Source organism: Salmo salar, chromosome ssa18 (genome assembly GCF_905237065.1).
Source record: "Salmo salar chromosome ssa18, Ssal_v3.1, whole genome shotgun sequence".
Lineage (NCBI taxonomy): Eukaryota > Metazoa > Chordata > Actinopteri > Salmoniformes > Salmonidae > Salmo > Salmo salar.
In genome coordinates, this window is record NC_059459.1 from 62,218,700 (window position 1) to 62,242,670 (window position 23,971).

At 42.7% G+C, this 23,971-nt stretch overlaps 1 protein-coding gene across 30 annotated transcripts in view; it reads right to left on the bottom strand.

Moving 5' to 3' along the window:
- The window catches only part of LOC106577623 (receptor-type tyrosine-protein phosphatase delta), a 645,315-nt gene that overhangs the window by 394,465 nt on the left and 226,879 nt on the right, over window positions 1-23,971 (bottom strand). For all 30 annotated transcript variants that reach the window (XM_014155859.2, XM_014155852.2, XM_045701361.1 and 27 more), the window contains exon 5: window positions 3,755-3,829. The gene's annotated coding sequence lies outside the window, so the exon portion shown is untranslated. The remainder of the gene's footprint in view (window positions 1-3,754; window positions 3,830-23,971) is intronic.

Genomic DNA, 23,971 nt, shown 5'->3' on the forward strand with positions numbered 1-23,971 from the left:
GAAATACAAGTGCAGCAAGAGTCAGCTAGAAAATAGGATACCTAGTCAGTTGCACAACGGAATGCATTCAACCGAAATGTGTCTCCCGCATTTAACCCAACCCCTCTGAATCAGAGAGGTGCAGGGGTTCCTTTAATCGACATCATTGGCTCCCGTGGAGTAGTTGTTGATGGGGGTTAACTGCCTTGCTCAAGGGCACACCGGCAGATATTTCCCCCCTTGCCTGCTCAGGGATTCGAACCAGCGGCCTTTTTGTTACTGGCCAAACGCTCCTAAGCGCTAGGCAACCTGCTATCTCCCCTGAGTGAAAAAGCAAGGTGTTATGGAAAAAATAAAAAAGATCCGGCTATAAATTTCATGCGAAAGAGTTCTCTTCGAAAACATCCCAGCAGCATTTGATGAGTTCATTGGAGATTCTATAGACACGGAGAGAACCTTTGCACTGGTGTATGGCATTCTCCCCTGACTGGGGAACAGGGACCGGGAGACAAACAGGCGCACCAATTACAACTGTACCCACAATCCTCTCTGGGGAGCATAGTACTGGCTATTGATCTTAGACATCCCCGTCGTGGTCATGTGTTCATGTTGACTTGAGTCATTTTATTAGAAAGGCAACATTCAACTTCTTGGAAAAAGAAGTTACTGGGCTGTTAGAGAATTAGTTACTACAAATGCCACATTATAAGGGCTCAGCCACCCCAATAGTGTTTGCTGGCCGATGGGCGAGAGTACTTAGCACCTCTGAACAGAGTGCTAAGTGATTCGCGAACCGAGTGTGTGCCAAAGTTCCTGAGCATGTCTTTAAGTAAGTCATTGCCTACATTATCATAAATTAGTTAACCACGCTCCTTTTCTCATCTCGACAGTACCTCCAGTATGTTGTTGTTTTCCCTTTAACACTACTACCCCAATGAAATATAATTATTGAATAATTATCCCACTCTGGAGCTTTTCCAACACACCTTCAGTCACTGTATGTGCAAATACACGCCAACACAAGGTACCTTTACTCTGTTAAAGAGCTGTATTTCTTTTGACTACTTGCCTCTGAAGAGAAAATAAACTCCCAAAACAAGGATAGCCTATCCATGTAACCTCTAAGCAATTCCAGAAATGTGGGCATTATTTACAACACGTTAATAAGATATGATATTTAAAAAAAAATGCATGTCATCAAATACAATATATTGTGTACTTTTGGCAAATGGCCATGGATAGGATTGTGTTTTGATGAAAGCATATTGTTCATGGGATGTTGGAAATTGGATCATGGTGTGTTTTGAATGGCCAATTTACACAGAAGTACTTGAGTAGTAGAGTTATTTGTGCCCCGATGAGCTATAGTGAATACAAAGTATCAGTGTATTCAAAAACATGGTCTATGGTAATACATAATATACTGCTCAAAAAAGTGTTAATGAAGTTGTTAACCATGTGGAAAAAATGTATGAGAAAGCTTACAGTACAGTATGTGCTTACTTATAACAGGACAGTACTCATCACTCAAAATTCAGTCACAGCAGCAGCTGGACAAGGGGAAAGAGACATCTTCAAAATAAAATTAAAACAGATAGATATTGGGACTCTCTTTTATTCCAACAGCCATTAGGCTGTATAATAGATCGTCTGTTGATCCCTCGAGTATACGGCATATTGCACTTTCACTTTAAATGTGTAGCTATAGCACTTTGAATGAATTATTTTGTGTAGTTTCTGTGTTTTCATGTTTTATGTACCGTCTTTTTAAGCACATGGCAAAATTAATTTCCTCATGGTAGGATAATAAAGTTGATCTGAATTCTTGCCTCTGATTGGCTTGAAGGGCCGTCTAGAGCATGCATTATTTTCCCTTTATACAACGGGTGGGTCTAATCCTGGATGCTGATTGGTTAAAGCTGTATTCCAACTGGTGTCTAGTCCACAAGTTACCACCGGCTATGAAGTTGAAATGCCTATTCACTGTTCCATCTCACTGTCTCATCAGTCCAGCCAGACAATTTATAAAATGTATCTCCACTGTAAAAAAGCATCGAGACATTATCTCCCCTTTCTTTTAAGCTAGCATTTGGTTTTCAGCAGCGGATATTTGTATAAACCTTTCTGACCTCTCTGATCTTTGCAACATAGTTTCAGTACTGACATTTGATCTTCACTGTCCCATTGAGGATTAACGTGTCAGGACGAGACAGAAATCTTTTCTCAGCCAATCAAAATCATCGATCACCATAATTTTTATGGATATATACAAAGAAATTTCAATAGAAAACAGGTCAAATGAAACAAAATGCAGCTAGTATGCTGTTTTTCCAGCTTTAGTTTGAAATGATTGTGTTAGCTGTGTATTGGGTAGCTCCTCTGAAAAGTGTCCTCCTCTGAAAAGTGTCCTATGCAAGGCAAATCGCACATCACTTGCTCATTATTATGGATGTATGCAGCTACTTTGCTGTTATTCTGGCTGCACTGTTTGGCGTGACTGTGTTAGCCGTAGTTGGCTAGCTAGTAAGCAAGGGATAAGAACATTTCCAGCCAGCTTGGCATGAGAACACTTAGAACGAATGACTGGGTCGCGTCCATAGATATACAGTACATAGAACAAAAAATACTTCACGACTGGGTTGCGTCTCTGGCAACCTAACCGATAGAATGAACAACCAGACGCCTTGGGTATATCTCGTGGAAGGATAAAATGAAAATATGTCAATCATATTTTTTTATATGTTGGTAACCATGTTCTTACATGTTTGAGATGCTTTGAAAGCAAAAGCTGAAAATGATTGGCAATGTTGAATTCGATTTCATAATAGCAAGCTAGGACTGATGGTTTGGTTTGCTAAGCTAGCAAGTCTGTTTGGTTACCAAGGCAGCTACTGTAGCTATCTAGTAAACTTGCTAGCTACTTCAGTGGATGTTGAACATGTTTCTACAGTAGTTGCCTACATTTATATCAGACTCCATGCGTTTTCTGAAAAATAATGAAACTCTGTGAAAGATTAGTTACACCCTGCTAGCGCATCGTGGCACACACCTTCCACATCGTGCATTATTTCTCATTAAACGCATAGCCCCTTACTGATTATCCCTTACATAATGGCATGTTTACATGCAGTAACAGTACAGTTGAATAGCCAGTGTAGGTGTGCAGTGTTGGCTGTTGGAGTTGTTGTCTGTCTGAAGGGTAGAGTTTCCAGCTCGCTGTCGAGGAGGAACCTCTAGGGAAGGGAATGGCTTGGGACCCTCAAGTGATGACAGGGAGAGACAGCCTGTGTGTGTGTGAGTGTGTGTCAACTAGCTGTCTGCACACTCCACTGTAAGCTCTACACAAATAAAACATGACCAACTCCACTTCCTCTCTCCACCAGTGGACATGTGGAGATAGGCCTCCCTTCCATCAGCAGTGCGTCTATGGAGACTCTATGGAGAGGATCAGCCATCTGCTGGAACAGCAATAGACCTGCTTCCCCTGAGGGGGGTGCTGCTAGCATGCTTTATCTGTGGTGTTTAGCTGAACTGGTTTGTATGATATACCCTATACAATACAGCTGTTTAAAAGGCAACTGTTTTTGAAGTCAATTGGTTGATTCATCTCAGTGATGTGACAATCATCTATAAGACAACCTATAGTTCCTTTATTTCCCCATTTCATTTACTGATTTGTGTTGATATGGCATTGGTGGAGGGTTGACATTTCAACAAAAGTGCTTAAAGTTTGAACGGGAGGAAGAAATGTGTCACAGATCTGCATTGCTCTTACCTGTTTGGAACAGTTGATAGCAATGCCGCCTCGGACCGGAAGGAAGGAAAGAATTAGAACTCCTCGGGAATTTCCCTGGAAAAGAAGATGAGAGGATGGATTTAGGTGATACCGCCCCAACGACTGTCAATGTTTTTATTACCCATTTAGAGCCAACCATGTGATGGCAATACGTGTCAATACGATCATGCATATCATCTGTGACTTCCGCATGGGGAGGATGTCAATGTGACACAAATGGGACCATATCCTCTATGGGCCCTGGTTAAAGGTAGTGCACTTTGTAGAGAACAAGGTGACATTTGAGACGCAACCAAATAATATTGACCAAGTATCATGAACACTGGAGTTCATTGCTTCACTGATTATACAGAATACCAAGAAAGGAAACAATAGTGTTACAAACAAAGCCCCTATGGAAGTTCAGAGAAGTCAGCGGTCGGACTCAGTGGTTTTCAGTTCATAAAATACACCTACACATATTTATGAAGTGACAGTTTCCTCATTATACAGTCACTGATATTTGCATTGTTTTCAGACATTGTTTGTTTGTAAACAAACACAACCCCCACCCATCCACCTCTACCTCTATCTTTATTTATCTCTCCCCTCTCTCTCTCTCTCACACACACACACACACACACACACACACACACACACACACACACACACACACACACACACACACACACACACACACACACACACACACACACACACACACACACACAGTCTCTCCGTCCTCAGTCTCATCCTCCCTCTTTTTCTCTTTCCCTCTCTCACCCTCCCTCCCTCTGTCTGTGAGCAGCCTTAATTGATTTGTCTTCAGCTGCATAGCGGTCGACAGCTGGAAGATAATGGGGACGTAAAGGAACACAGACGAGCCCCGAAGGACCAGAGAGAGCTCCTTCTCACCAACGACACACATTCACACACACAGAATCGCACAAGCTCTCACACGTACAAAACACAAGCTCACACACACATACATCCAACCCTCTCCAAACTCAAAAGGCCGGGGATAATTCAAAGTCTCAGCTCGTACTGTGTCCTTTCGTATTCTACCCACAGCCGAGCCTTTGGTCTTCCACCTCATCACTTAAATATGCAAAATCATCTGTTTACTCTTTGACAGATCAAAGTTTGTCCCACCCTTCATTTTTTCCCTCTCAAGAGTTCTAAAAATGATTTCTTTCATTATGCAAGCCAACAAAGAGCGGTGGCGTTCTGCTTCTTACACCCGGCATTGGAGCTTGCTGATTAATTAGCTTGTATAATTAGCTTAATGATTTAGAGAAACACAGCTCCAGCCACCCAAGAAGCTATGCTAATGGCCTCCTGTCTACTGGAATTAAAATTTTCATAATGTCAGTACCCAAGTAGTCGAGATAAGAACTATGAGTCAGTAGGTAGGTGTCAGAGAATGTACTATTATTTAAATAAATGTAAAGGTGGTAGATCAGCTACAATATTGCAGATAGATTGTAGCTTCCATCAATGTAATTGTCTGCATCATTTCCAATACCTCATATTTTTTTGTAAATATATATATATATATATATATATATATATATATATATATAAAATCTCTTACAAACATATTTTCCTTTATTATTTTCCCCTAACCCTACCACCCCTCTCCTAATTGGAGTAAACTAATGGACAACAACACTTAGGCTTTTACTTCCAGTTTATACATACTATATATGTTCAGAGAATGTTCGTAATGTGTTGCAGCATCGTGTTAGCTGATACTGTAGCAAGGTGATAGCAGATAGGCGCAGTATTGAAAATTACAGTTTTATCCCTTATCCTGAACATAAACCATCACCAACTCAAGTGTCCATAGAATGACAGTCGGGTGTCCATATTAGGACAGTGCGGTATCCATAGTATAACTGTATGGTGTCCATGGTATGACAGTACAGTGTCCGTAGTATGACATTATGGTGTCCATAATATGACAGTACCGTGTCTATATTATGTCAGCCTCAGAGTCACACAGAGTTTGTATCCCATACACTAAAGCAGTGGTTCTCAATCCTGGTCCTGGGGACCCAAAGAGGTGCACAGTTTTGTTTTTGCCCTAGTACTACACACCTGATTCAAATCAACAGCTCCTCACCAGGCTTTGATGATTTGAATCAGGTGTGTAGTGCTAGGGAAAAAACAAAAATGTGCACCCCTTTGGGTCCCCAGGACCAGGATTGAGAACCACTGCACTAGAGTTACAAGTCATGTGACTGAATAAGGAAGTATGTTTTGGAGCTGCTGAAAACGGTGGGGTTTCGCAAACACATCAGGATCAATACAGAGCAGCAGGGGTGTATTCATTAGTGCACAATGTAGCAAACTGTAGCAAAGCACCTTGCAATGCAAAACGTTTTGCCTACGAAATGAGAATTTATAGCCTCTTTACCTGTCTGTGTAATATTTTTATCTGAATTTGTAAAACATTTTTACTAGGCCTACTGTATCTCTATACACCCCTGATGCAAAACGTACAGAATATATACAGGTACCTGCCAAAATAAAGAAAACACTTGAGTAAATTAGGGATATAAAGTATATTGAAAGCATGTTCTTCAACATAGGTGTGGTTCCTGAGTTAATTAATCAATTAACATTCCATCATGCTTAGGGTCGTGTGTAGAAATGCCCAGCTGCCCATTATTTTGGCTACCATGGCTAGAAGGAGAGATATCAGTGACTTTGAAAGAGGGGTCTTAAAGGAGCATATTGTGGTTTAAGGTGTTTGTTGTTTGTCTAAGTCACGAGATCTCAACCCAATTCAACACTTATTGGAGATTCTAGAGTGGCTCCTGAGACAGTGTTTTCCACCACCATCAACAAAACAACAAATTATGGAATTCTCATGGAAGAATGATGTTGCATCCCTCCAATAGAGTCCAGACCCTTGTAGAATCTATGCCAAGGCACACTGAAGCTGTTCTGGTGGCTTGTGGTGGCCCAACGCCCTATTAAGACACTTTTTTGGTGTTTCCTCTATTTTGGCAGTTACCTGTATCTGTACATACACAGAAATCCATGTACATTCATCTTAGAAGACAAACAGCTTGACAGCAGACATCAATGGCATGCCACACACCCTTCTCCCTAAGAGACACACACACAAACACACACGTACAGACACACACACACAGACATTAGGGATGCGGCAGCCCACACCGAGATTATGTCTACTCCTCTCTTACCGACGGAAGCATCAGCATTCCCAACCACACCTGAAACATAAATCCCACATTTATGACCTTCCCATAACTGTAAGTAATGCTCAAGCACCAGGATCAGCTCATTAAAGCCACCGGGACCGGAGAGGGAACGTTGCTCAAGCGCTAATGTGCTAGTAGCCCTAAAAGGCAGGTCAAACGAGTGGGGTTGAAAAAACAAAAGGAAAAAAAAGGTTTTCTACTGCTTGTAAAAACCACTGGCAGGGGACAGAACTATATTGAACGCTTATACCAGACCTGGGCACAACATCTGAGTTTTTTGTTGTTTATTTGAAAACACCAACTTTTCAAATACTCGAGGTAGTTGAATATAGATTATTTAGAGTTTCAATTAAAAGGCAACCATTTTCTTTGATATTCAAATACAGGTCTCAGGTCTCAGGATTTTGAATACCTCTCAGAAAACCAGGTATTTGAATATATGCAAGTTATTTGAAAACAGAAATGAATCTACTCCCTGACGAAGGCCATGCAGCCGAAACGCGTCAGAGTTTTTAAACTTTGTTTCCATTCAACATGACATGTAGATAAAGTAAACTTTGTTTCCATTCAACATGACATGTAGATAAAGTAAACTTTGTTTCCATTCAACATGACATGTAGATAAAGTAAACTTTGTTTCCATTCAACATGACATGTAGATAAAGTAAACTTTGTTTCCATTCAACATGACATGTAGATAAAGTAAACTTTGTTTCCATTCAACATGACATGTAGATAAAGTAAACTTTGTTTCCATTCAACATGACATGTAGATAAAGTAAACTTTGTTTCCATTCAACATGACATGTAGATAAAGTAAACTTTGTTTCCATTCAACATGACATGTAGATAAAGTAAACTTTGTTTCCATTCAACATGACATGTAGATAAAGTAAACTTTGTTTCAATTCAACATGACATGTAGATCAAGTAAACTTTGTTTCCATTCAACATGACATGTAGATCAAGTAAACTTTGTTTCCATTCAACATGACATGTAGATAAAGTAAACTTTGTTTCCATTCAACATGACATGTAGATCAAGTAAACTTTGTTTCCATTCAACATGACATGTAGATAAAGTAAACTTTGTTTCCATTCAACATGACATGTAGATAAAGTAAACTTTGTTTCCATTCAACATGACATGTAGATAAAGTAAACTTTGTTTCCATTCAACATGACATGTAGATAAAGTAAACTTTGTTTCCATTCAACATGACATGTAGATAAAGTAAACTTTGTTTCCATTCAACATGACATGTAGATAAAGTAAACTTTGTTTCCATTCAACATGACATGTAGATAAAGTAAACTTTGTTTCCATTCAACATGACATGTAGATAAAGTAAACTTTGTTTCCATTCAACATGACATGTAGATAAAGTAAACTTTGTTTCCATTCAACATGACATGTAGATAAAGTAAACTTTGTTTCCATTCAACATGACATGTAGATAAAGTAAACTTTGTTTCCATTCAACATGACATGTAGATAAAGTAAACTTTGTTTCCATTCAACATGACATGTAGATAAAGTAAACTTTGTTTCCATTCAACATGACATGTAGATAAAGGCCTTTTAATGAATTATATGAAGAGTTCCTTGGTCCTCCTTTCTTTTTGATGACCAACTTACCCCTTTTACCAAAGAGCACCTTTTGTCTACCAACATCTACTACAGTGTTCCTTAGCAGCACTTCCCTTCCTCCTTTTTCTAAAAATAAATCTATATTTGATGGCTGCCAAATATTTGATGAAGAACCAAAAACTACAACCGTTAGTTGAATAAGTCTAAATATATGATCATAAGCACATGGTTTGGAGGGCTCTTAGATATGAATCTTAATATAGCCTATAGCCTAAAATGAAATGCATGAGTGACATGGAATCACCTCAACATTAGAGTAGAACACTTTTGCCGCTTCCAAATGACTAACAAACATATTTGCATAATGAGTGAGTCATAAGGTAATACATTGACATCAGGTTCTTCTACATGTGTAGTAACGTAGTGATTATTACAATAGAAAAATAGTTGTTACATAGGACTTTGGAAATTGCTTAATAATTGCATAATAATGGAGTTATTACATAAGTGGAATAAGGAACAGTCACTATTCCTCTTGTGGACAGTAGTTACAAAACCTCTCAGCTCATTGCTATGCAATTAAAATGCAATTACCAAAGTATTATGTAACAACATGCCAATAAAATGTTATTCCAAATGTAATTACAGTTTTATTACACACGCACAAGAACAGTTTAATTTTAATTGTTACTGAGAACGCTAACATTAACAAAAATATGGCTTTTAAGTGTCAAAAAGAAACAAAATATGCTAAAAACTGCCTTCTTAAATCAACTGCAGCCAAGGTAGGTTGAAAATCATTTTTGCTTGTACTCTGAGTAAACTGTCCCTTTAAAGATGTGTGTTTGAAACAAGAACACTTACCCTCAGATGGACAAAGAGGTTAGTTTGCAAATGGCTTTGAATTACTCTGCAGTATTTTCAGGTATCATAAAACCTTTTTTATTGAATTTTTTTGTGTCAGAGGAAACACCCTACACCTGGGGACCATGTCAGCGTGCATTGCGCCCGGTCCGCCACAGGAGTCTCTAGAGCGTGCTGGGACAAGGACATCCCTGCCGGGCAAACCCTCCCCTAACCCAGGCGACGCTGGGCCAATTGTGCGCCGCCCTATGGGTCTCCTGGTCGTGGCCGGCTGCGACAGAGCCTGGACTCGAACCAGGATCTCTAGTGGCACAGCTAGCAACTGTGATGCATGTTGACAGGGTCATTCAGTAGTTGAGCATCACAACTCATTTATACTTATCTGTACAATTTATCATTGGTTGTAAATGTGGTAATTTACTAGGCCGTCCACCGCTGACTAGGTGTATAAGTTATGGTGCTGTCAGGCTTGGACATACATGAGATGGGAGGATGAATATGAAATCAGGATGGTTGGTTCTGATGGACCAGGTAGGCGAGGGAAGAGTGCATTTTAACGTTCCGGGCCATCATGCCAGACAGAGAATGAAATCTCTATCAATGACAGGATAGTAACATCACAATTCAAGTAGCCCTACATTTAAAATACACATCAATCAAACATAAAGATGCTCAAGATGATTAATTGATGACAATCTGATTATAATGACACAAAGGAGTATAGAGTTAAATATACCTTTGACTGTATCTTCAACGATAATCAAATAAAACAAACATTCAATTATCATAATAAGCTAATCATCAGTGATCACAAGTACTACTGCAAACACACAAACACTGGCTTAGCTTCCATTCATGCTTACACTACCAAATAACATTGGGAAAACATTACATGTAATATCCGCAGCACTACCAATCCCATCTAATTACAGAGTTGCAAGCAGCCTGTCTGAGCTGTGCTGAGCTGTGTTGCAAGCAGCAGGTGCAATGAACGGTATTCACTTGTGTGAGCGGAAAACATCACAGTTTGAGCTGACACCATTCTGTCAGAAACTCAGGCTTGCTTGTCAGCACTGTAGTCGGCTCTCCCGAAACAAGCCTATAAAAACTACCAAAGGAAAGGAAGGAGCTGGTTTCTTTCCCCTGGTTCTCGGCCTCTACAACTGGCTCTGTGGCGCACGACTGCATCATCAACAGTTCAATATAGTGAGATTCTGTGCATCACATGTCAGATCAATGGACGTCAATGAGGGTAGATGTTGATGCTAAATCTAACAGTCTGGCCAATAGCTTCTACCCCCAGACCAGCAGGCTGCTGAAAAGCCAACACTAGATTCTACCCCCAGACCATCAGGCTGCTGAAAAGCCAACACTAGATTCTACCCCCAGACCATCAGGCTGCTGAAAAGCCAACACTAGATTCTACCCCCAGACCATCAGGCTGCTGAAAAGCCAACACTAGATTCTACCCCCAGACCATCAGGCTGCTGAAAAGCCAACACTAGATTCTACCCCCAGACCATCAGGCTGCTGAAAAGCCAACACTAGATTCTACCCCCAGACCAGCAGGCTGCTGAAAAGCCAACACTAGATTCTACCCCCAGACCATCAGGCTGCTGAATAGCCAACACTAGATTCTACCCACAGACCATCAGGCTGCTGAATAGCCAACACTAGATTCTACCCCCAGACCATCAGGCTGCTGAATAGCCAACACTAGATTCTACCCCCAGACCATCAGGCTGCTGAATAGCCAACACTAGCTACCTGCTTCCCAAATAATAGCGCTGCAGTACTGTGGGGACAATGCCTTCACAACCCTCTAAATGAAGGGATTGTGTTTTGTATACATAGTTTCACACACACGCACACACTTCAATGCAGGTGTACACAGATGTTATGGCTAGGCTTAATTCCTTTGAATTCAAATGTCCCCCAGTAAGTACTTCACAAACTGCATCCCTAAACATACAGCATTTGTGTGAACTGGAGAATGTGCTGCCTGCTCAAGGCCTGCTGGAGTACATAGATGTATCTCCAAGGTAAGGCCATAGCAGTACAGTACAAAAAGCTAGCTCTTTGATTTGATTGCAATTGATGTTTAAAAAGGCAACTGGCCACTCGGTTGACAGCTTGCTTCCCTCAACCCCCTCCTTATGTTGGTCTGGCCTAGCACCCATCTCTCTCCATCTCTCCATGTGTGTCTCTCTCCCTCCCTCCCTTTTCCTGAGTGTAGCGGTAAGCTAGCGCCGACAGGTAGCCCACCTCTTAGGTGTGTGTTACCAACCAGATAAAAGGCTGAAGGGGTGGTGGGGAAATGGAGGTGCTGAGGGGCTTTGATACTCAACCCATCACTTTTACACCTTCCCTCCTTCTTCCTAACATCAAAGCTTCCATCTGCAAAGTTCTCCATCGGTGCTTAAGACCACGCTCCTCCCAAAGGGGGTCATAATCTACTCAGCCAACGTGATCTCAATCATTCAAATGTCACATCGGCACGCGCGATAAACCTCCTATCAGCACACACACACAGAAGAAAGAGAGAGGGAGGGGGAAGGGAGGACGGAGAGGGAGAAAACACATTAAAGCCAAAGCAGAGGAATTAGATAAAGGAGGGGAGGGTACTCTCTTAGGAAATACATCGCCCCGTTCAGTCCTCACTCTGTCTTCCATCTCTTTCGCTCTCTCTCTATCTCTCTGTCTCTCTGTCTCTCTATCTCTCTGTCTCTCTATCTCTCTATCTCTCTGTCTCTCTGTCTCTCTATCTCTCTGTCTCTCTCTCTCTCTCTCTCTCTGTCTCTCTCTCTCTCTCTCTCTGTCTCTCTATCTCTCTGTCTCTCTGTCTCTCTGTCTCTCTATCTCTCTATCTCTCTGTCTCTCTGTCTCTCTCTCTCTCTGTCTCTCTGTCTCTCTGTCTCTCTGTCTCTCTGTCTCTCTGTCTCTCTATCTCTCTGTCTCTCTATCTCTCTATCTCTCTGTCTCTCTGTCTCTCTGTCTCTCTATCTCTCTGTCTCTCTGTCTCTCTATCTCTCTGTCTCTCTGTCTCTCTGTCTCTCTGTCTCTCTGTCTCTCTGTCTCTCTGTCTCTCTGTCTCTCTATCTCTCTATCTCTCTGTCTCTCTATCTCTCTGTCTCTCTGTCTCTCTGTCTCTCTGTCTCTCTGTCTCTCTGTCTCTCTATCTCTCTGTCTCTCTGTCTCTCTGTCTCTCTCTCTCTCTGTCTCTCTCTCTCTCTATCTCTCTGTCTCTCTCTCTCTCTGTCTCTCTGTCTCTCTGTCTCATCTCTCTGTCTCTCTGTCTCTCTATCTCTCTGTCTCTCTGTCTCTCTCTCTCTCTGTCTCTCTCTCTCTCTCTCTCTCTGTCTCTCTGTCTCTCTGTCTCTCTGTCTCTCTGTTATCTCTCTGTCTCTCTGTCTCTCTGTCTCTCTGTCTCTCTGTCTCTCTGTCTCTCTGTCTCTCTCTCTCTCTGTCTCTCTATCTCTCTCTCTGTCTCTCTGTCTCTCTGTCTCTCTCTCTCTCTCTCTCTCTCTTCCCGTCAGCTCTGCAGAAGATGATATCATTGATCATATTCTTTAAAAGACCGTTTCGGTTCCCTCTAAAAGGCTTCTCCCCTGTCTCCTTTCCTTCACGACCATTGACACCCATCTGCTATTCTTAGATCAGTGATCATGAAGGAATCAAAGAAGAAAGAAAGAAAGAAGAAATGAAGGAGACAAATCCTTTGCAGTGTTATAGAACTGTAACTCTGCCTAAGTATGTGATTGCAATCCAGTGAATTGAGATTGATTGATATTGGAAACATGATTCAATCAGAAAGAGTCAAAACTGTCATAACTAAGTTGTCCTTTTCCTTTCCTTCCTGATAGAATTTCCTCCTCTATCCCTCTGTCCTGATGTATTACTCTCGGAGCCATCAAAACCAAAGTCTACCCCTTTCAAATCTCATGAGCTCTGGGAGGCCGCTGAAAAAAGTAAACAGATTTGTTCTGAAAAATCTCTCGCATTTCCTATATAAATCCACTTGTCGCGGCATAAATCCTGGGAAGTCAGTGCCCCATGCCACTGCTTATTAGCTAGCTGGGGATCAATTTATCACCTTTGCCAGACAAAGGAACTGAAGCGGCTGGGGATAGACTCTCTGTGTTTGATTTATGGGGCACTTGGATAGAGAAGGCGTTTTTGGGTCATGCAAATTCAGAGCAGGTGAATTCACACACGCACGTGCGCACACACACGCACACAGCACCTCCATTCTCTGGAATTAATTTTCTTGTCAGTGTTAGAGACTACGCTACAGTGTGTGGATGTGTGTATAAGTGGGTTGGGCGGTTGAGGTTTGGGAGGCAGTTATTCACATAAAAAGGTTGAGTCAAATTTTTTCTGAGGTCAGTTTTTGTGTGATCCCTGATGGTTTGAGTTATACTTCAGGGAGCATATCAATTGATCCTAGATCTGTGCCTAAGGCCGACTGCCAAACTTATACCTGAAGCAGTTCACTAATATACGTTGAGGTTCTTTACATGTAGTACCTCACCACCACCACTAGGCGGTGCTGTTGTTCCAAGAATGCCACCATCACGCCTGTGACCCACTTTTATGCCTGGGAAGGTACTGGAATGTGAATGCCATGACTGCCTCACCTCACCTGTGATAACCATCCTCCTCTGTCTTGTCTCCTCATAAAAAAAAGGGACTACATATCTGTAACAGCTGTAACCAAGCACTCAAGGCTCTCGTTTGTAATTGTCCTCATGTAACTGAAAGGGGACGAGACAAGGGAGTTGGATAAAGGGTTTTTAGATACGGTGATGTTGAGGAGTGGTGAGGAGAGGAGAGCTGCTGCTCTTAGCTGTTACAGAGAGGGTTTGACGAGTTGCATCACCTCACACTTGGATTGAAAGTGAAAGACAAACATCTCATCAGTACAGACACTGAGACACATTTCAGTTGAGAACTTTGGGAGTAGTTGGAAAGACAAGTGTGAAGACTAACTGGTATCTACAATGTAATGGACAAACGTTATGTTGTCCATGGTTCAATGATTTCATAATGTGTGTGAGTTGTTAGCCATGTGCCATGTTAAAGTGTGTGAAGGACACATACTAATTGCAGACAAGTGACTAGACTGTTTGTGCTTCTGTGTACATAATTGAATGCATACATGCAGTATTCTCCATATGTGTGTGTGTACTGTCAGTATAAGTATCTATGTGCGCAAAAACAAGATGATCTCGTTCCCTCTCTTGATGCCTCTTGACAACAGGGTGTAGCTTGGTTGCCTCACTATCCTGTTGTCTTGGCTCCCGGCCACGCTCATCTCTCTCAATAACAAATTAGCCTGTTCCAAGTAGCACATTTCTCCCACACCTAAGGAATGGACAGATCTTAGCTGTGTGTGTGTGTGTGTGTGTGTGTGTGTGTGTGTGTGTGTGTGTGTGTGTGTGTGTGTGTGTGTGTGTGTGTGTGTGTGTGTGTGTGTGTGTGTGTGTGTGTGTGTGTGTGTGTGTGTGTGTGTGTGTGTGTGTGTGTGTGTGTGTGTGTGCGCGCGTGTGTGTTAGTCACAGCACTCTTTTAGCACTGGAGATCAGAAGACTAGCCGTTTGCTGAGTGGGCAGGAGGAGCGGGGGAGGATTGAGAGAGAGGGAGAGAGTTATCTAACATGATTAAGCAAGAATAATGAGAACAATGGAGAGGAGGACCACTTTAGAGTACTCTGACATGAGCCCTCTTGCAAAAAAAGGACGAGTAACAATATAGCTGAATCCCTTTTTTTAAGTTCTCTCCCCTACCTATCTCCATCTTCCTAACTCTTTTTTTCTCCCGCAATCGCAATTCAAAGGGATTTATTGGCTAGGGAACATATGTTTACATTGCTAAAGCAAGTGAAATAGATTATAAACAAAAGTGAAATAAATAATCCAAAATAGTAAACAGTAAACATTACACTCACAAAAGTTTCAAAGGAATAGACATTTCAGATGTCATATTATGGCTATGTACAGTGTTATAACGATGTGCAAATAGTTAATGTACAAAGGGAAAATAAATAAACATAAATATGGGTTGTATTTACAATGGTGTTTGTTATTCACTGGTTGCCCTTTTCTTGTGGCAACAGGTCACAAATCTTGCTGCTGTGATTGCACACTGTGGCATTTCACACAATAGATATAGGACTTTATCAAAATTTGATTTGTTTTCAAATTCTTTGTGGGTCTGTGTAATCTGAGGGAAATATGTGTCTCTAATATGGTCATACATTTTGCAGGAGGTTAGGAAGTGCAGCTCAGTTTCCGCCTCATTTTTCTCTCAGTAACAAGGCTATGCTCACTGAGTCTGTACATAGTCAAAGCTTTCCTTAATTTTGTGTCAGTCACTTTGGTCAGGTATTCTGTCACTGTGTACTCTCTGTTTAGGGCCAAACAGCATTCCAGTTTGCTCTGTTTTTTGGTCAATTCTTTCCAATGTGTCAAGCAATTATGTTTTTGTTTTCTCATGATTTGGTTGGGTTTAATTGTGTTGCTGTCCTGGGGCTCTGCAGGGTCTGTTTGTGTTTGCGAACAGAGCCCCAGGACGAGCTTGCTTAGGGGACTCTTCTCCAGGTTTATCTCTCTGTAGGTGATGGCTTTGTAATGGAAGGTTTGGGAATTGCTTCCTTTTAGGTGGTTGTAGAATTTAACGGCTTGTTTGGGGTTTTTGATAATTAGCAGGTATCGGCCTAATTCTGCTCTGCATGCATTATTTGGTGTTTTACGTTGTAAACGAAGGATGTTTTTGCCCCATTTTGGTGTTTGTCCCATCTTGTGAATTCTTGGTTTTTGAGCGGACCCCAGAACTCACAACCATAAAGGGCAATGGGTTCAGTGAAACAGTGTTGTTTGATGAAGGCATTGTCTGTATAGTTTTTTGGCCATTTCCCCCAGCATTGTCCCAGCCATATCTGCGGCAGCAGGAAGTCCTCCACAATAGTACGGGGCTTACCTGTCCTAGCCGCTCGGTAGCTCACCATATAAGATGCTTCTAGACCCTTCTTATTAATGGTATATGTTGCTTTTATACATGTCTTACTACACGAAAGTCGTCTTAATTCTCGCTCAAATAACTCCCATGGCTTATTTTTCAAATTGGCATGTTTCGTTTCTAAATGTATGCGAAAGAGTGAAGGTTTCATTGAGTTGTGAGATAGTACTTTTGCACATATAACACACTGTGGCTGAGGAAAGGCACTACTCCCAATATAAGTGAACCCCAAATCAACGTAGTTCTCATCATATTTGCACCTCTTCGATGGTCCAATGTCCCTGTCTGTTGTTCGTAGCTTTCCCGGGTAAGGGGGCAGTAGCTCATCGGCTGCATCAGATTCACAACTGTCAGTGTCCATGCTAGCTGGGCTAGCAGCAAATGTTGAATTTCTGATGCTAGCATTGGATGTGCTCATGGAAGCAGGTCGACAGGTGCAGGTGTAGTACTGCTGGTAGTAGCAGTACTACCAGTAGAGCTGGTATGTGTCTCTATGGACGCAGGCCTTACTTTTTTTAACCATATATCAATTTTCGAGCAAACAAAATGAGGAGCAGCTATGTTTGGCTACATAGGGACATTTAGTGGAATTCCCACGAGAGAGTAACAGTTCATGTGATTGGATGTCAATTATTTGACTAGAATACCTGTATTTGACATGGTGTTGTTATTTCGCGGAACACTAGATGGTTGAATTTTATTTTTGGCAGTGAAACGAGGCTACTCAGGCGAGAAAAAAACATCACCCAAATGTATAGCCCTGTTGGAAAATCTAAATGGACTGTTTGAAAATGTGAATTACATTTTTATTTGGCGTACCCCCGACGGCATTGCACGTGCACCCCAGTTTGGGAATATCCGCTGTAGGGCAACGGTGTCTAGATGGAATTTGAAATTTGTGGTCCTGGCAGGTCTGACAGAATCTGTGCAGAAGATCTACAGTAGGTGCTACTGTAGGCCCTCTTTGGTTGGGGACAGAAGCACCAGATCATCAGCAAACAGTTCACATTTGACTTCAGATTCTAGGAGGGTGAGGTCGGGTGCTGCAGACTGAGTAGCCTCGCCAATTCGTTGATATTGATGTTGAAGAGGGTGGGGCTCAAGCTGCATCTCTGTCTCACCCCCACAGCGCTGTATAAAGAAATGTGGTTTTTGCCAATTTTAACTGAATGTTTTTCCCGCAACACTGCTTTCCATCAATTTGTATATCAGACCCTCATGCCAAATTGAGTAAAAAGCTTTTTTTAAATCAACAAATCATGAGAAGTCTTTGCCTTTGTTTTGGTTTGTTTGTTTGTAAATTAGGGTATGCAGAGTGAATATGTGGTCTGTCGTACAGTAATTTGGTAAATAGCCTATTTAACATTTGCTCAGAGCATTGTTTGCACTGAGGAAATGTACGAGTCTGCTGTTAATGATAATGGAGAAAAATTCCCCAAGGTTGCTGTTCAAGCATATCCCACGGTAGATATTGGGGTCGAATTTGTCTCCACTTTTGTGGATTGGGGTGATCAGTCCTTGGTTCCAAATATTGTGGAAGATGCCAGAGCTGAGGATCATGTTAAATTGTTTAAGAATAGCCTATTGGAATGTGTGGTCTGTATATTTTATAATTTCAAGTAGGATGACATCAACACCACAGGCTTTTTTGGTTCCGATACTCTTTAATAACTGATTCTAAGATTTGTAATTGATCATGTACAGTGCATTCATATTCAGGCCCCTTGACTTTTTCCACATTTTGTTATGTTACAGCCTTATTCTAAAATGGATTAAATGATTTCCCCCCCTCATCAATCTACACACAATACCCCATAATGACAAAGCAAAAATAGGTTTTAGAATTTTTGCAAATTTATAACAAAATAAAAAACAGATACCATATTTATGAAAGTATTCAGACCCTTTGCTATGAGACTTGAAATTTAGCTCAGGTGCATCTTGTTTCCATTCATCATCCTTGAGTTGTTTCTACAACTAGATTGGAAAGGCACACACCTGTCTGTATAGGGTCCCACAGTTGACAGTACATGTCAGAGCAAAAACCAAGCCATGAGGTCGAATGAATTGTCCAGGGAGCTCTGAGACAGGATTGTGTCGAGGCATAGATCTGGGGAATGGTACCAAAATAATTCTGCTGCATTGAAGGACCCAAAGAACACAGTGGCCTCCATCATTCTTAAATGGAAGAAGTTTGGAAGCACCAAGACTCTTACTAGAGGTGGCCGATCGGCTAAACTGAGCTATCGGGGGAGATAGGCCTTGGTCGGTGAGGTGATGAAGAACTCGATGGTCACTCTGACAGAGCTCCAGAGTTCCTCTGTAGAGATGGGAGAAAAACTTCCAGAAGGACAACCATCTCTACAGCACTCCACCAATTAGGCCTTTATGTTAGAGCGGCCAGATGGAAACCAATCCTTCGTTAAAGGCATATGACAGGCCACTTGGAGTTTGCCAAAGGACACCTAAAGGACTCTCAGACCATGAGAAACAAGATCCTCAGGTCTGATGAAACCAAGATTGAACTCTTTGGCCTGAATGCCAATCGTCATGTCTGGAGGAAACCTGGTACCATCCCTACGGTGATGCATGGTGGTGGCACCTTCATGCTGTGGGAATGTTTTTCAGCTACAGGGACTGGAAGACTAGTCAGGATCGAGGGAAAGAAGAATGGAGCAAAGTACAGATAGATCCTTGATGAAAACCTGGTCCAGAGCGCTCAGGACCTCAGGACTGGGGCGAAGGTTCACCTTCCAACAGGAAAATGAAGCTATGCACACAGTCAAGACAACGCAGGAGTGGCTTCGGGACAAGTCTCTGAATGTCCTTGAGTGTCCCAACCCAATCAGGTCATGTCTTCAATCGGTCCTATGATTGAGTGTTGTCTGACCCAGGGGTGCGAAGGTGAACGGCAAGGCACTGGAGCGACAAACCACCCTTGCTGTCTCTGCCTAGCCGGCTCTCCTTTCTCCACTGGGATTCTCTGCCTCTGACCCTATTATGGGGGCTGATTCACTGGCTTACGAGTGCTCTTCCACGCTGTGCCTAGGAGGGGTCGTGACCTTCCTGTCCCATACTGCACCCCCTCGGGCTCGTGTGGTGGAGATCTTTGTGTGCTATACTCAGCCTTGTCCCAGTGTAGTAAGTTGGTGGTCTGTTGATATCCCTCTAGTGGTGTAGGGGCAGTGCTTTGTCAAAGTGGGTGGGGTTATATCCTGCCTGGTTGGCCCTGTCTGGGGGTATCATCGGACGGGGCCACAGTGTCCCCCGACCCACCCCTGTCTTTGCTGCAATAGTCTATGTGCCGGGGGGCTAGGATCAGTCTGTTATATCTGGTGTAATTCTCCTATCTTATCTGGTGTCCTGTGTGAATTTAAGTATGCTCCCTCTAATTCTCTCTCTCTCTTCCTCTCTCCCTCCCTGAGCCCTCTGATCATGCCTGTAGGACTACCTGGCATGATGACTCCTGGCTGTCCCCAGTCCAACTGTTCTGCCTGCAGCTATGGAACCCTGACCTGTTCACCGGACGTGCTACCTTGTCCCGGACGTGCTGTTTTCGACTCTCTCTCTCTCTCTCTCTCTCTCTACCGCACCTGCTGTCTCAACCTCTGAATGCTCGGCTATGAAAAGCCAACTGACATTTAATCCTGAGGTGCTGACCTGTTGCACCCTCTACAACCACTGTGATTATTATTTCACCCTGCTGGTCATCTATGAACATTTGAATATTTTGAAGAACAATCTCACCTTAGTGGCGATGTACTCTTATAATCTCCACCCCTCAGAGCCTGGTTCGTCTCTAGGTTTCTTCCTAGGTTCATGCCTTTCTAGGGAGTTTTTCAGAGCCACTGTGCTTCTACATCTGCATTGCTTGCTGTTTGGGGTATTAGGCTGGGTTTCTGTATAGCATTTTGTGACATCTGCTGATGTAAAAAGGGCTTTATAAATACATTTGATTGATTGATTGATCTCTGGAGAGACCTGAAAATAGCTGTGCAGCGACGCTCCCCATCCAACCTGACAGAGTTTGCGAGGATCTGTAGAGAAGAATGGGAGAAACTCCCCAAATACAGGTATGCCAAGCTAGTAACGTCAGACCCAAGAAGACTCAAGGCTGTAACCACTGCCAAAGGTGCTTCAAGAAAGTATTGAGTAAAGGGTCTGAATACTTATGTAAATGTGATATTTACGGGGTTTTTTTCATACATTTGCAAAAATGTCAAAAAAACTGTTTTTGCTTTGTCATTGTGGGGTATAGTGTGTAGATTGATGAGGGGGGAAATGATTTAATCCATTTTAGAATAGGGCTGAATACTTTCCAAATGTACTGTATATGTTTTGGCTGTTTGTTCTTTGTTATAGAGCCAAAGAAGTTGGAGAAGTGGTTTATCCATACATCTCCGTTTTGGATAGATAACTCTTCGTCTTGTTGTTTATTTAGTGTGTTCCAATTTTCCTAGAAGTGGTTCGATTATTTGGATTCTTCAACTACATTGAGCTGAATTCCTACATGCTGTTCCTTCTTTTTCCGTAGAGTATTTCTGTATTGTTTTAGTGATTCACTATAGTGAAGGCGTAGGCTCAGGTTTTCTGGGTCTCTATGTTTTTGGTTGGACAGGTTTCTCAATTTCTTTCTTAGGTTTCTGCATTCTTCCTCAAACCTTTTGTCATTGTTTTCCAAACCAGAGCATTGCTCTGTTCAAGTAGATTGTGATTTTGCTGTGATCTGATATGGGTGTCAGTGGGCTGATTGTGAACGCTCTGATAGACTCCAGGTTGAGGTCAGTGATAATTTAATCCACAGTACTACTGCCAAGGGATAAGCTGTAGGTGTACCTACCATAAGAGTCTCCTCAAAGTCTACCATTGACTATGTACAGACATAGCGTACGACAGAACTGCAGGAGTTGTGACACATTTATGTTGGTTGTTTTGTCATAGTTGTGTCTAGGGGGGCATATTGGGAAGGAATATTGTCACCCCCGAGTAGGTGTTTGTTCTCCTGTGTGCTGAGAGTGCCAGGTTCTTGTCCAGTTCTGGCATTTAGGTCGCCACAGACTAGTACATGTTCCTGGACCTGGAAATGGTTGATCTCCCCTTCTAGGATGGAGAAGCTGTCATCGTTAAAATATTGGGATTCTATTTGGGGGATATAGGTAGCACATGAGCACATGTTCCTCTGTTGAGAAATTTCCTTATTCATTTTCGAGCCAGATGTTCCTGTTTTGACTGATTTAATAGAGTGGGTCTGCTCTATACCAAATTACCATACCCCTGAGTCTCTTTCCTGTTTCACACCTGGTAGTTTGGTGGATGGGACTACCAGCTCTATGTAACCTCGAGGGTCCGTCTCCTCTATAGCATATTTCTTGTAGGATGACAACGTCTGTATTTCCAATTTCTTTGATGAAGTCTAGGTTCCTGCTCTTTAGGCTAAAGGCAGATGACCTCAGACCTTGCAGAAGGGGTATAGGTCTGATCTGGAAGGGGGCCTAAATAGGGTGTGGCCAGGGTTTGTTAGTGGGGGTCTCAGCTGGTTGGGGTAGGGAGGGGGGTGTGGCTGGTGATGCTGTGGTCTAGGTGTAGGTCTCCTTGGTGTGGGTTCTCTCTGTGCTGGGGCTGCAGTTGAGGGTGACGTCCTTCAGGCTTCTGGCAAAAGTTGGGATTGCTCCCTTGTAAAGGTGGACCTGGTCGTAAAGGCTCTTCCAAGTCCAGGTTGGAGTGGTGGGCCAGATAGACGTTAGGTTTTGAGGCACAGTCCCGGGAAATGCTTACATTCACCCGCTATATGGTGGCAGGGTGAAATACTTTTCGTGGTAGCACTTGTGTGTTAGGGAAAGTGGAAAAAGCTTTTTCAATATCTCCCTTGAGTAATGTGGCCACCCTTTCCTTCTGGGCCCTCAGGTAATTTGTGCCCATGTGAATTATGATGTGGCTTGGGGACCCTAGTTTGTCTTCTGACAACAGCTTCAGGGCATGCCTAGTGCTTGGGCACCAGAGTTTAGCCACTTTGTGTTTGGGAAAAAGTGTATTCTCTTGAATATATTTACCATTTGAGTCAATAAGGAACACAATCTCTGGCTTTTGTGTGTCCTCAGTGGATGTGGGGGGGGTTGTCAGGAGGGATATCAGGGGAGCAGACAGGGGGGCTGTTAGGATGGAGTGGGATCTGTTGGGTTGGTGGGTCCTATGTTGTCTGTCCCACTGTGGTGTTGAGGTTGTGGTCCGGTCTGAGGTGGGCTGTTTCTGCTGGCTTTTCTGGGAGAGTGTCCTGCTCTCTTTCACATCTCAGCTTTCTTACTTCCTCCTTTATGTGTTCTCTCCCTCCTCGTTCAGTGCTGTTAGCTGTGCCATGTGTTCGTCTCCCTCCTCGTTCAGTGCTGTTAGCTGTGCCATGTGTTCCTCTCCCTCCTCTTCAGTGCTGTTAGCTGTGCCGTGTGCTCCTCTCCCTCCTCGTTCAGTGCTGTTAGCTGTGCCATGTCCTCCTCTCCCTCCTGGTTCAGTGCTGTTAGCTGTGCCATGTGTTCCTCTCCCTCCTCGTTCAGTGCTGTTAGCTGTGCCGTGTGCTCCTCTCCCTCCTCGTTCAGTGCTGTTAGCTGTGCTGTGTGCTCCTCTCCCTCCTCGTTCAGTGCTGTTAGCTGTGCCGTGTGCTCCTCTCCCTCCTCGTTCAGTGCTGTTAGCTGTGCCATGTGTTCCTCTCTCTCCCCCTTCACTAATGTTAGCTAGGCCATGTGTTCCTCTCTCTCCTCCTTAAGTTTGCTCACCTCAGTCCGAAGTGCAGCCAGCTTTTTCAGACAGCCAATCTCTCTCAGCAGCTCTGTGAATTTATCTCTCTCAACAATGGAGGAGCAGAGGAGTTGTGGGACCTAGGTCTGTTCAGTGCCGGTGGGGTGACTCTCCTCTTGGGGCTGCTCGTCTGCAGGGCAGTTTGAGGATGAGAATCGATCAGACTCACTCAGGATGGATTTAGTGTTATTTTTAATATCCAATGGGTACTGTGCTGTGATGACATCTGCACAGGGGGGAAGACATGAAGCAGGGGGCTTCAAATGTCTCTGCATTTGGGTGGGGGAGGCTGTGAAACTCTCCTGCCATTGTTGGGCTCAAGAGTTTTCACACATCTCACTTCACACTTCAGAACTAATTGAAGTTGCAGCCAGGTCTGTTCTGTCCTAGCAGCTTGGTAGCTTATTTATTTAGCTTTATATAACAAAATTACCTAGAGATTATTGTATTATACTTTTTGGCTTCAGAATTAGCTTCATACTGAACATTACTCACTCAGTTTTGGCTTGGATGGTATTTCCAGGTTTCCTCTGTTTCTTCTGCAGGTTTTGGTTTGCTATAAGTTTTTTCTTGATAGTCCTTGATAATTAATTCATGGAATTTTGTCCAAAATCAAGGTTTTAGGTGTGGAATTGTGATTTGGACTGAAGGTTTTGATGTAAAGGGTAGTATCTTGTATAAGTCCTTGCGAAAAAAATCCATGTTTATCTACATTTATCCAACTCA